This window comes from Haemaphysalis longicornis, unplaced genomic scaffold, assembly GCF_048455015.1.
Source record: "Haemaphysalis longicornis isolate Haplotype H1 unplaced genomic scaffold, Haemaphysalis longicornis Haplotype H1 scaffold_18, whole genome shotgun sequence".
NCBI lineage: Eukaryota > Metazoa > Arthropoda > Arachnida > Ixodida > Ixodidae > Haemaphysalis > Haemaphysalis longicornis.
Window position 1 is genome coordinate 2,275,889 of NW_027526282.1, and position 11,932 is coordinate 2,287,820.

The 11,932-nt window shown below is 42.8% G+C and overlaps 1 long non-coding RNA gene across 1 annotated transcript; it reads right to left on the reverse strand.

Annotated features, from left to right (window-relative positions):
- Nucleotides 1–10,768: 10,768 nt before the first annotated feature.
- LOC144166539 (uncharacterized) lies at nt 10,769–11,641 on the reverse strand. Its single transcript, XR_013321700.1, has 3 exons — nt 11,283–11,641; nt 10,942–11,087; nt 10,769–10,851 (listed from the first exon to the last, which is right to left on the reverse strand). It is a non-coding gene; the product is annotated as an uncharacterized LOC144166539 (long non-coding RNA).
- Between the last annotated feature and the right edge of the window lie 291 nt (nt 11,642–11,932).

Sequence of the window (11,932 nt, forward strand, 5' to 3'; positions counted from 1 at the left end):
TAATAAAGAGGTTTTCCTTGAAGCCTATTTTTTTAAAGTGAATCTTCTTTACTTGAATGTCCCAAATTAACCAATTTAGGACATCGATGTTCGTAATGTCATTTTTCTACGACTACACAAATGCAGTTTACTTGCTTCTTACTTCCTCCTAGGCTGTCTTATGTTTCCGTGAACATTCATTTGCGCTTTTGAACCCTGAATCATTTCACTGCATGTTTGCAGTCTTAGCAGTTTTTGGGTTCCGTTGAACCGCGGTTGAGGTGAAAATAACCAGAAAGCAGCGATAGGTACACAGACAAAAAATGGCGCAGCTTGCAATACTTGTGCAAGGCTGGATAAACACTAGAGCTTGCCCCCCCCCCCCTCCCTCCGTCGAAGACACGGCTGTTGCACCTCACATGGATTTGAGAACTTTCAGCTGAAAGCGCTCTCTGTTTGGAAGGCCCGGATTATTGTAGGCTGGCTTTCACATCTATCCCATAGTGGACCGCATTAGCACGCACTAGAACAAGGGGCAACCGGCTTCGCGAACTCAGCGTGCGGGCTCCAAACTTCAAACACGCCTGCACTGAACTGTCGAGGGGAACAGCGCGCGAGAGATCACTCCACGAACGCAACCTTATAGAAGCCGGTTTTAAAGCGCAAGGAGCCCAGCTTAGATTCCGACAGGTGTGTTTTCGTCTGGTCCACCTCATTATACTTCATTCGGCGGTGGTCTTTTAGTGTTTTGCTCTTGTGCTTAATTTGGGGGGTTAAGTTATCGTTTGTTTTCGTTATTTTATTATTTATTTCCATCCTGCCAAAAACATGTGTTCGTTTGCCTTCCCGTCTCGTATTGAGGCTGCCAGGGAGAGGTGAGAGTGAATCGTTTTGGCAGGCTATGGGCAACTAAATCCCTCTTTAGGTTTCTTTTTTTTCTCTTAAAACCTAAAACATTTGGCTGTAATACTTTCCAAATTCCTATCTGGCCTTTTTTTCGTCGAGCTGTTGAGCACTGCATGCCAACACAAGCTTTTTTTCTCATAATTGACTGAAAATGTTACTGTTCCCCGCCGCCGCTAGCCCCGTACGCCTTGGGCCTTTGTGGTGACCCAGGAGTTACGTTGCCGGTTTGCTGGCGTAAAGGTTCCAGGTTTCTCTCCATGGACCTCTATAACCTCGTTTAAACTCCCTGCTCCTGCTTGTGGGCTCCTTGAATCCTCGCCATTATCTCTGAACCTTCATTGCCTAGCGTTTTGATCCTCTCGACTTTTTTGATTACGATGGTTTTCAGGTAAGGCTCCACGGCGAAAATAAACGTTTCGACAGCTCAGCTGTTAAAAATCCCGCTCGCAGCTTGAGCGAACCCGCATCGAGGCTAGCGAGCTCGTCTACGAGAATGACCATCAGCAAACACCCTACTCGGAGGCGCCAGCAACGTACGTACAGAAAACGGTGGTTCGAGACTCAAGTTTGTAAACACAAACCAATAAAATAAAATCAGCTGCGTGCTTGCCATGTTGCAGCGCCGTATACCAGGTAGTAGCGTAGTTCACCGATGTGTTCTAATGTTCACCCATTTCCACATTGGCGCCAATTTTAAATGGCGGTTTATGCATGGCAATCGCTGAAATTCTGTTGCTTGGTAAGCGCTCGATCGAAGACAACCAGCCTGTAATTTTCCATGTGTCTCGTGAAAAGGAGTGAATTCATAGCGTCTGCCTATGACAGAGGAATACGCCGACGCTTCGTTCTAGCTTCGATAGAAAACTGCGCTGCGGTCAATAATACTGACAATAAATGTGATTAGAAGGGCTGCAAAAACCACGTTAACAGTATATAAATAAGCTACACACACCCCCAGCGTTTGCGCTCAAAATCCAAAATCGCCTCTACGCTCCCTCACTAACATAAATTCAGTCTACTGAAGCGCCGGTTACGACTAACAGCAGATTGTAATTTCTTTCGAGGGTATATTACGTGCCTTATAAAGAGCTCTGCTCGCGCTGGTAATACCGCTTAAATGTACTAAAAAACACTATTTTAAGTGCAAGTAAACGTTTGGGCAATATGTTTCAGCAATCATTGGCGTCAGGTGTCCGGTAACCCACGAGAGTATCGGAAAATGGCTTATATACTTGTTTAAGTTGGATACATACATCTACCCATGATTTACACCACTATCTCTTACATAGATTTCCTGCGAATTTCTGTAGCACATTATCGCTGCACATAATTAAAAGCATCTGGAGTCTAGCCACCTGCACTTTTTCATCAGCCAAATCGCTTCAGTGAACAATGCCCCGTTCAGACGCAATTACCTGGATTCATGGCTGACGTTTCACTGTTATGTGAATAACAAGTTTTAGTGAGAGTGCCTATATCGCAATTTTTAACGGTTTGCACTTGGTATTTCACTGGTTCCTAATTTCAAAATTACAGTCTCATCAAATAAACTGCTGCAACCAAATATTTTCGTAAATTTCGTTCACCCTGTAAACAATTCGCCGTTATCAACAATGGTTCGGCACTTATTATGTCGCTGCCGGATTGCCGAGATGGGGCGTCACCCCAGCACCCAACTCAGTCGTGTTTGTAAGGAGGACAGATTATAGAACGTAACATCCTGCATACGAAAATCCGTCTACGATTGCATAAACTACCACAGTAATTAAAAGCTATCGTCATGGACGACCATAAAACCTAGACATATACGGATTGGTTTAACATTAACAGACTGCAAACAGTACTAACCAAATCTACACGTTATCTTATTTAATTTATTCACTTCCTTGACACCTCAGTTTTTTTCTACCATATAAATAACAAAGGCCACTCACAGGTTTTCTCACACAATGATTCAGTCGTACGTCTTACACAAATTCTTTCCTGCTTTCTTAGACCATTACCACATACCCCAACGTCTATCGAACTACGGGATTCCTATGCCGTAACCTACATTCTTCCCCTATTACCCGCAAATCGGCCTACGAAAAATTGGTAACAGACAACTCAAATTTTCGTCAGTATGTTTTCCCAACAAACTAAATCGTGAATAGATACGATCAATGCACTTCAATACAGAACGGTTCCATTTTCCGTAATGATGGTTACCAAAAAGGTTGTCCACTTTATTATTTTTATCCCTCACAGCAGCATTTTTCTTTTTTGCTGTTTCAATATTACGCAAACAACCGTAAGGTTCAGACTATCTATTGCACGGCTATCGTAAATAATATAATGAACAACCAGATTCGTCTCTGGCGTTTTTAGGTGTCTACATTTTCGCTTGCGATCGGGTTGGAGTATTATCTTTCCATCAACTCAGCATCTCACACTGACCCGGGCTCATACTATCAAAAAACTTGCATGTGCATGTATTCGGTTTGAATCATTTGGTATTCTTTGTCTGGGGCATATAAATCTGCTGTGAGTCTTCAAAATCGCTTTGTACAAAATTTTATTTGCCTTTTTTTTTCTTTCCTATAAAGGGTGATCAAACTTAAGTCAAGAGGTACTTTTTTAGGTGCTGAAATTTGCGTGAAGACCACCTTGGCAGCGAGGCTTTGCGCCCAGGGGGACACAGAATTCGAAAGCAAGTACTGCTGTCAGTGGCCTAATTAAATAAATTGAATAATGATTTTAGTGGCTGCAGTAAGCACACTTGTTAACAATGAAAAGTTGGACGAAATAGTGTTTCCACACAGTTTTATTTGGCAGAAGTCTTGTAGCTCACCCGTACCCCGAGATATCGCACTTCGCAGTTGAATTGCCGTTCGCATGATTACGCATGCCAGACACTCAAGTCTCCTCCCTTTTGTTTTCTTTGTCGATGGCAGTTCTGTGAACTGCATTTTGCGATAACGCCAGACAAGACTGTGAGGGTACCCATTATCACTTTTAAGTGCGAATGCACTTTATAAGCGACCCCAAACCATCCACCGCCGGCGGCGGCGGCGTCGGCGGCGTCGGCGGCGTCCGCAGTGCTCCTCTATATTTAAAAAAGAAACAGCATCCGGCGCCAGGTTTCGATCCGAGGACTTTGCGGCCGCAGCGCGACGCGCTACCGACTAAGCCACGGAAGCCACGCTGATATCAGTGTGAGTAACGCGCCTTATATCTTTAACGCATTCAAACTACGTCGTCAGCGGCGTGCGTTGGCGACTCAGCGGCGTTATAGCGGCTTGATAACTGCGTGGTGTACACGTGATACTACAAACCCGATGGAAGAGATGGAAGAGAAGGCGGCGAGGCGGTGGGCTGCGGGGGCCGAGCGCAAGCGCCGCAAGCGGGCCGACAACCGTGCATTCGCACTTTCACATTCTCCCCCTCGGGGAAATGCGGGGGAATTTTTTTTCTACGCCTCCACCCGATTGTCATACTAAACACTGTACACAGAAGGCACGTCGCAAAATACACGCCGCTTCCACGGCTGCCTTGCGTCGGACTTCACTGTATTCCATGCGTAATTATGTGAGGGGTAGCTAAACTTTGCAGTTCGCTATTTCGGAGCACGGATGCTCCGGAAGAAGTCTGCTAAATAAAACTGCGTGGAAACACGATTCCCTCCAACTGTTCAATACAAACATGCCTGCTTAGTGCTGCCACTAAAAAGTTAGTTGTTATATTGTAGTTAATTAACCCACTGACATCAATAATTACTACGTAATACTGAGTGCCGCTGGACGCATAACAACACTGTAGAGGTGGTATTCACGTAAATCTAATCGCCTATTTTAAAAAACCGGTCGACTTATCTTTGATCACCTTGTATAAACGCCCCTATTTAGATTTTGGGCTATTGCTGTTATGCCGTTTGTTTTGCTATCCTATCACTCTATTGCCATTTTGGGTTCGTCGTAATTCTTTGAATAGCGGAAACTTGGGATGCGGGATTGGTGTTTTCTATTCGAAGACACGAGGCGAGCAGAGAACCATCATTATACGTCTGGCGGCCCTCTGTACGCATTGCGAAACGGGTTCGGTTGGTCCACAGGAGATGGCACCACCGCTGAAGGCCGGCCCCCGCGCCCATGCTTGTGCGAAAGCGTAAGAGCATGGATTCGAATCTGGATCCGGACGGCCATCTGTGCGGGAATAAGGACACCCGGGTCTTGCCGTTCAGCCTGGGCCGAATATCGTTCACCAATCACCAAAGCAACGCGGACGTAGAATACGGGAGCCCATCAAAAACGTCCTTAAATGACTTCGGGTGGTCAGCTTTCTTTCCTTTGATCCTCCCTGGACGGATTATACACCGAACACGCTTGTGGACATTGTCCAAGCTTAAGGCACACCACATACTATTGATTCTGCAAAGTGGTATGTGGCTTAAATTAGATTTTTCTTCTGTCGTCAGCTCTTATACTAATATTTATATTTAGTTTTGTTTATTTGTTTATCTTATCTTTTGTTGTGCAGGCCCCACTGCGCATCGTTGGTATCACACTTTAAACCTTGCGGTCATGTCTTTGTTAGTACACTTTACCCAATTCCATGCACAATAGATATAATGCATAATAAATAAATAAATAAATAAATAAATAAATAAATAAATAAATCCCAATTTAATGTCTCAGATAATTGTTGCCAAAAGCTCCATCCGCAGTCATGATTCGAACACCCACTCAACTAGAGTTGCGCCCTTCATTCCAGTTCCAAAAAAAACACAGATGGGGTCTTTTGGACTTCCCATGACCCGATCTTTCAACTTATTGTAGCCGATCCCATCTTTTACGGCCATCTTGACAGAAGCGCATCGCCCTCATCTGCGAAAACATCGTAGACAATTTCTTATCTTTTTGCAAATTTAAAACCTGTGAATAAGACACGTCGAGTGCCTGGCTTTAAGGGCTGTCGGCAGTCGATGTTTCCAACTGCTGTTTTCAAAAAGCAGTATACAAAGAAACAGAACGGTGTCGTTTTGGCGGCTGGACAAAGGTCACTGATTTGAATAACAAAAAAAGTGTGTCTTGGTGGCGCCTTTTGTCGTGTTTTGAGTGATCGCTGTGTGGTATTGTTACGAAGCCTTACTTTAAAGTTCATCCGGAAGAGCAACCCCTGTACACTACACACCCGCTTTCAGCCACAAAACAAACCCCGTGCGGACATTTTGCAACATCGGTCTTTCTGTTACGTTTTCGTTTAAGCTACCTTTGCCTACCACACTCAGCTTAGCGTATTACCAAAATTTCTCCACCATTCTTGACTTGCAGCCACGTTGCGTTCATCTGCCTGAACATTCCTTACCTTGTGCTTTGGTTTCTTCCGTTAGTGTATTTTCGTAGCGAGTAGTCTCTTGCCTGCATTATGGCTGTGTTGGTTTGCCAGACAACGTCAGCGAACGTGTCACTATAGCGCTTTTAATCAAATTGTTAGCTTGTGCCGTGATACTTAGGTTGAACTTCTTTTAGAGAGGGTCCAACTTTTCTCAGCAATATTTAGAGAACTTTTTACTCATTTTATATACCGGCAAAGCGCCCACAACCGCCATTAATGGTGCACCGATTCCCGTTGCTGGAGTTTTACACTCACGTACAGCGTCAATAAAGGCTCCAGTAGAAACGGTGAAAGGCTCGATTTGCGAGACTTCAGGATCGGGGTGCTCGTGCAAGTCTCGCCAATCAAGACTTTCACATGTCACGCTTTGTGAATAGTAGAAGCCAGCGCTTGCTAATATCCCAGGCATGAGAGAATAAATGTGTCAATTATTGCCTCGCGTCGTCACCAGCAAAACGTCAGCTCTTGATAGCGTCTCTCCACTTCTTGATTCATATTGTCCCACACTTTTTGTTCCAAAAGCACTAAACACGAGGTCACGGTTTCGGTTCCCGGCAGCGGCAGCCGGTTTTCTGATGGAGGCGAAAAGCAAAACACGCCCAAGTGCGCGAGATTTCGGCGCACGTTAAAGATCCCCAGGTGGTTAAAATTGCTCCGGAGCCCTCCCTACGGCGCTCCTCATCATGGGCTTTGCATTGGGGCGTTAAACCCTACAATCAATCAATTATCTTCCAAAAGTAACCCGCCCAATTATGTGTTATATTCTTCTTTCATCCACGGCAGTTGTTCAGCTAAATGTTTTAGAAGCAAGCGCGAAGAAAATGTGGTATTGTTCAATACAGCGCTTTTTTTAATGAAATCTGAATTTAAATACCTGTTTTGATTTATGCTGTTTGCCAGGAAGCTCAAACATCATTGAATTCAATGTTCTCGGGTTGTAAGTACTTTCGACAAGGTTCATAACGCCATAAAAATTATAAGTACACTCTTAATCTGGTTCCACGTAAGATCCACTTACTAACTGGAACTTTTTTGCAAAAAAGTTCCAGTTATATAATTGGAACCGTGTTCCACATATCCTCAAAATTAAGTGGAACAGTGCACCACATATTTTTGCAACTAAATTATGTGGACCGGTGTTCCAAATAAAAGTATGCGGATCACTGTTCCAAATAAAAGGGCAGTTTCAGTTACTGGAACATTGATCCATGTAAAATGATTATGGAATTTATCCGTTGCGCCGTTCCAGGTATTTTCAGACCAGCTGCTTATATAAAACGGTGTTCCTATAGACATTGGAAAGCTGTCTATGGGACTCCACTTTTCCAATATTTCTGCTTTCCTGTCGGTATACACCGAGGTCATATGCCAGGCTGGCGGATGCATTGGTATCAGCAGGAAACCGCAAGCACCATTTTAACACTTCCTTGATATATGACCCGCAGTGATACCAACAATTGGAAAGCAGAAACCACCGCAGCAGTGTGGTCCCTGACAGTTCCCAACAGTTGCCTATCGGAGCACAGTTCTATATAAAAGTTGGTCTGAGGCACCTAGAGCGGCACACAGTCTTTGGCTTCACCCGCAGAATCCCGTTCTGGGTTTCAGCTGCATGTAAAAGAAACAATATACTTGCATTAAAATACGCACGAAACAAACTATTATGACTCATACACTGCTTTTCAACATACCATACAATTTTATTGGGTGTTAGTATTCATACATTTTAGATTTGAATAGCTGTCTATTTTAAATTGCACAGAAAATGACCAACATACAAGGAATAAATACCATAACGATAACACTAGGCTCCAAGTGGCATTTTCACATATTCACTTTTACTCAAAAACATGGTTAATAAAGACGGTATTAGACGTGTGCGTCTACCGCGGCACTGACACAGACATTATACAACAGTTAGCTGTCTTATCAAATATGCTGTCTTATCAGATAAACCAAGGTAATTCAAAGGCGGAATTACTCATTGCGCTTGCCATACTATGTTTACGCATAACTGTTTGGGAAAATGCAGTTTGCTATTAAATTGTAGGGAAAGGCCTAAAAACAAGCCATACATGGTTGTATTATCACAAACCTACAACAGTGCAGTGCAAGAGTTTAGGAAAACAACGCTCGAGCCAAGATTAACGATAAAACATTTTGACACGAGAGGTCACATGTGGCAGTATGCCACAATTAAAACATGATTATTAAAGATAGTAGTTCCCTGACACCAGACGTAAGTGTAACATCAAGCTATTTGTAGGCAAAATAAACTTTATGAGCGTCCTGAAAAGGCCTTTGACTTAAGGCACGTTACTTGACCAAACAATTTGTAGTTGTTTAAAAAAATTCATCCCAGCAAATCTCACAAAAGCCAGCGTGAATCTTATATCATTTTGCAAACCAGGTAGCTGGAAGCATGTTACACATATTAAAATTTAACAAGCAGACTAATTATATACGTTGTCAATTCAAGCGGGAACAAGTCAGACATTCTTAAGAAGCAAACAAGCCAGCGTTGAATCATACAGGGGACCAGTTTTACAAAGCAGACTTGAAAGCATTTTTTCCAGCCTCAACGTTTTACCTTAGGTAAAATTCACAGTTGCGTGCTATAAAAACCCTCCCGTCTTGCTGTCAGTGTAATTGTGACCAAAGCCCTGCTTCTCCCAAGCAAGAAATGCAACTTCGTTCAAAGGAGAAGACTTGTTCAAGCCAAATACGCACATTTTAAATCCTTCTACGGCATGGGTGTCAGCTCACTTACAGTACTAAAATTTATCAATGAAGGCGGAAGCCATCTGCGTAAATAAGCACCGTCACTTTTGCATCAGCAGCAGGACTGCCACGGAAAAAAAATCTAATGAGCTACACTTGAATAATGGGACGTTACAATGCGGTGCCATGAACTACATTAACACCCACTATAGATTCAAAGACAGCCTGCGCATTGTGCCAATGATGAAAAATAAGGCATGACTTCAGTGTTCAGTTGACATGAAACTTGCATGTACCTCTTCATCTGATTTCACCCCCTTCATGCCTTTCATCTGACCGCCTTCATGCCTTTCAAGAGATAATTTAACCTCTACCAATAATTTAAAATCCCAAGTAGAGCTGAACACTTCAAATATTTCAACAGAGGCTCCAACTTAAATGACACCAGGCCACTGTCAAATTTCTCATGCTTTCCAAGAATTCCCTGCAAAAGTCCCAAGAACTCTTCAAAGGCACACAACCATAAGAACATGATGACACGATGAAAAAGATGACATATGCGGCGAAGAGGATGGCCATATCCTGAAGTGACAATGCAGGCGGCGAATCCGTGATGTGTTTCTTGCGGGCAATATTGATGCTGCCAGTCCCTTCTCTCAGACTACCCGGGCCTCGAGAAGACTTACTGCTCACCTCATGTACCTTCAAGGAAACAAGAATATTTTGTTACATGGTTGCTTTAAATGAGTGAGTTGCTTAGGCCCTTTCATAATACAGTAATTGATTTAAAATCAGTGATTTCTTGGGTTTTTTCTGGGAGTGCTGCTAAAGGTGAAAGTGCGCTAAACAATATCACCACAGACAATCAATGAAATTGCCCTGATTCTGGAAAGTATCCCACCTTGCTGCCTCGGTATCCTGAATATAAGGTTTCTTATCCTTGAGAGGTTTCGTTTATTAAATAATAATTACTATAACCACCTTTCGGCATTATATTTTACACACCTTCTCTCTGCAAAAGATGTCCTCTGTACTGTATAATGTGCTTCCTAGAATGCTGTAGTGAGGCTGGCTTAATATAACTTACAGCTAAACGATGTTTCTACCGCAAAGAAATAAATGGCCAGTCATAGGAAATCATAAATATCGCACTGTGGCAGAAATTTTTCGGAGAATTATTTCCACCTAAAATATTTCCTCTCGATATGTATTACCTCCACGGTTCGTAGTGGTATGAGGCAGAATTTGAGCTTACTAATGCGTAACTAGGCTGTTGCACAATTTTCTTATAAATCACAACTATAGCACATTTTCTTGCAGACGTCACTTTCTGTGCTCTAAACAATTCCCTTCAAAAAATTACCCCTTATTTAACCACCTGTCAAAATCCAATGCAAGCATTACTCATGCTACGGCTGTATTTTGGAGTATTATTGGTGCTACGGGCGTATTAAAAGTGGGAAATTTAAATCGTCAGTTGCCACCGTATTGTTGTAGCAGCAACCACGTTGGGCATGTCCGTGGTGCTGGCAAATCACAGCAACAACTCTCAAGGTGTAAAAGCTAAATATTTACAAAACGTAAATACAAAATAGTGTTTTTTTTTGGCCACTGTTGGAGCATCCGTAATAGGCGGAATGTGAACACAATGGCCAATAGCGTTCACGATAGCTTCTTAACAGTGAGATTTTATTAAAAAGAACAGCCCCAGAAATTGAGTCCCGCAAAAACAAAATGCCAGCTTACCCAACCAAAATTAAGACCCGGGTGTTTCTGCCAGGGACGTCGTCTCCAAGTGCACTTCCAGGAAAGTTTCGCTAACGTGTTCCGAAAAGCTCCTACTGTCACCTTGAGCCACAGGCCAAGCTGTCACTGAAAAGAAGTAAGTTTCAAACCATTAGTTACAAAGAAACTACCTAAAAACGTGCCATGAAAGACCCAAAAATGGCAGTGAGTACTTACTTGTAGAATGCAATGATTTCATCCCGTGCAAGAGCTTTAATGTGTTGCCTTCTGATGATACACTTCCAAGAAGGGGTCCAAATACAATTAAAATGGCCATATGCATTCCTTGTACAGCTGTTTTAGGTCTATCTTCGCCCTATTGCCTAGAAAATAAACAGTACAAAATTATCACAGAATAAATTTATGCCTTGATTTACCCAGGGAGCTCGAGAAAATATTGAACAATGTCTGATTCGTTCCACGAAAGTCGAATGTCTTTTTTACAGCGGAAGCCCTGGTAATCTTTTCTTGCTAAACAATTTGATATATAAAAATATTTGAACATGCTTGAAGCTCACCTGTCCTTGGTCTATGCGAACTGGTGAATATCTGCACAATATGCACGACTCAAAAAGTACACGTTTGTGGCTTATGACCTCCACAGGGCATTCATAATCCGCCACACTCTCCCCGACGACCCTTCAGCATGCCGAAGATGTCTTCAGCCAGTAAATGCCACAGCCATGACTTCGCAGGAGCATGTAAATAATGGAAATAATTTGTTTTCATTTTTTTTGCAGAGGAACAAAAACATTTGTCACAACCTATCAGTGGAGGGCCAAAGGTCTCCACAGTCAGCCACAGACTCCTTCTGAACAGGCCATATAGTAAGAATACAGAATGTAGCAATCTGCTTTTGCAGTATAATTTCTACGTTCAAAGGAGAACAGAAATGGATTAATGTTTGGTGCACATCATGATGCAACAACTTTGCACCTGAGCGTTTTGAAAATTATTCCAACTCTCTAGCTGCGACTGACATTGATAGCATAAAATGGCAGGAATTAATTATTTTTAAACTTACTTTGTGACGTTAAAACTTCTAATAGTCCACACGTGAGCTTTATGGGTAATTATTCTGAGGTCTCAGGTTACCACTGACATTGACAGCATACAAACGGCTCCACACTTTCTGCGTGTTTCCACCCGACTTCCCCTCCACAAAAGG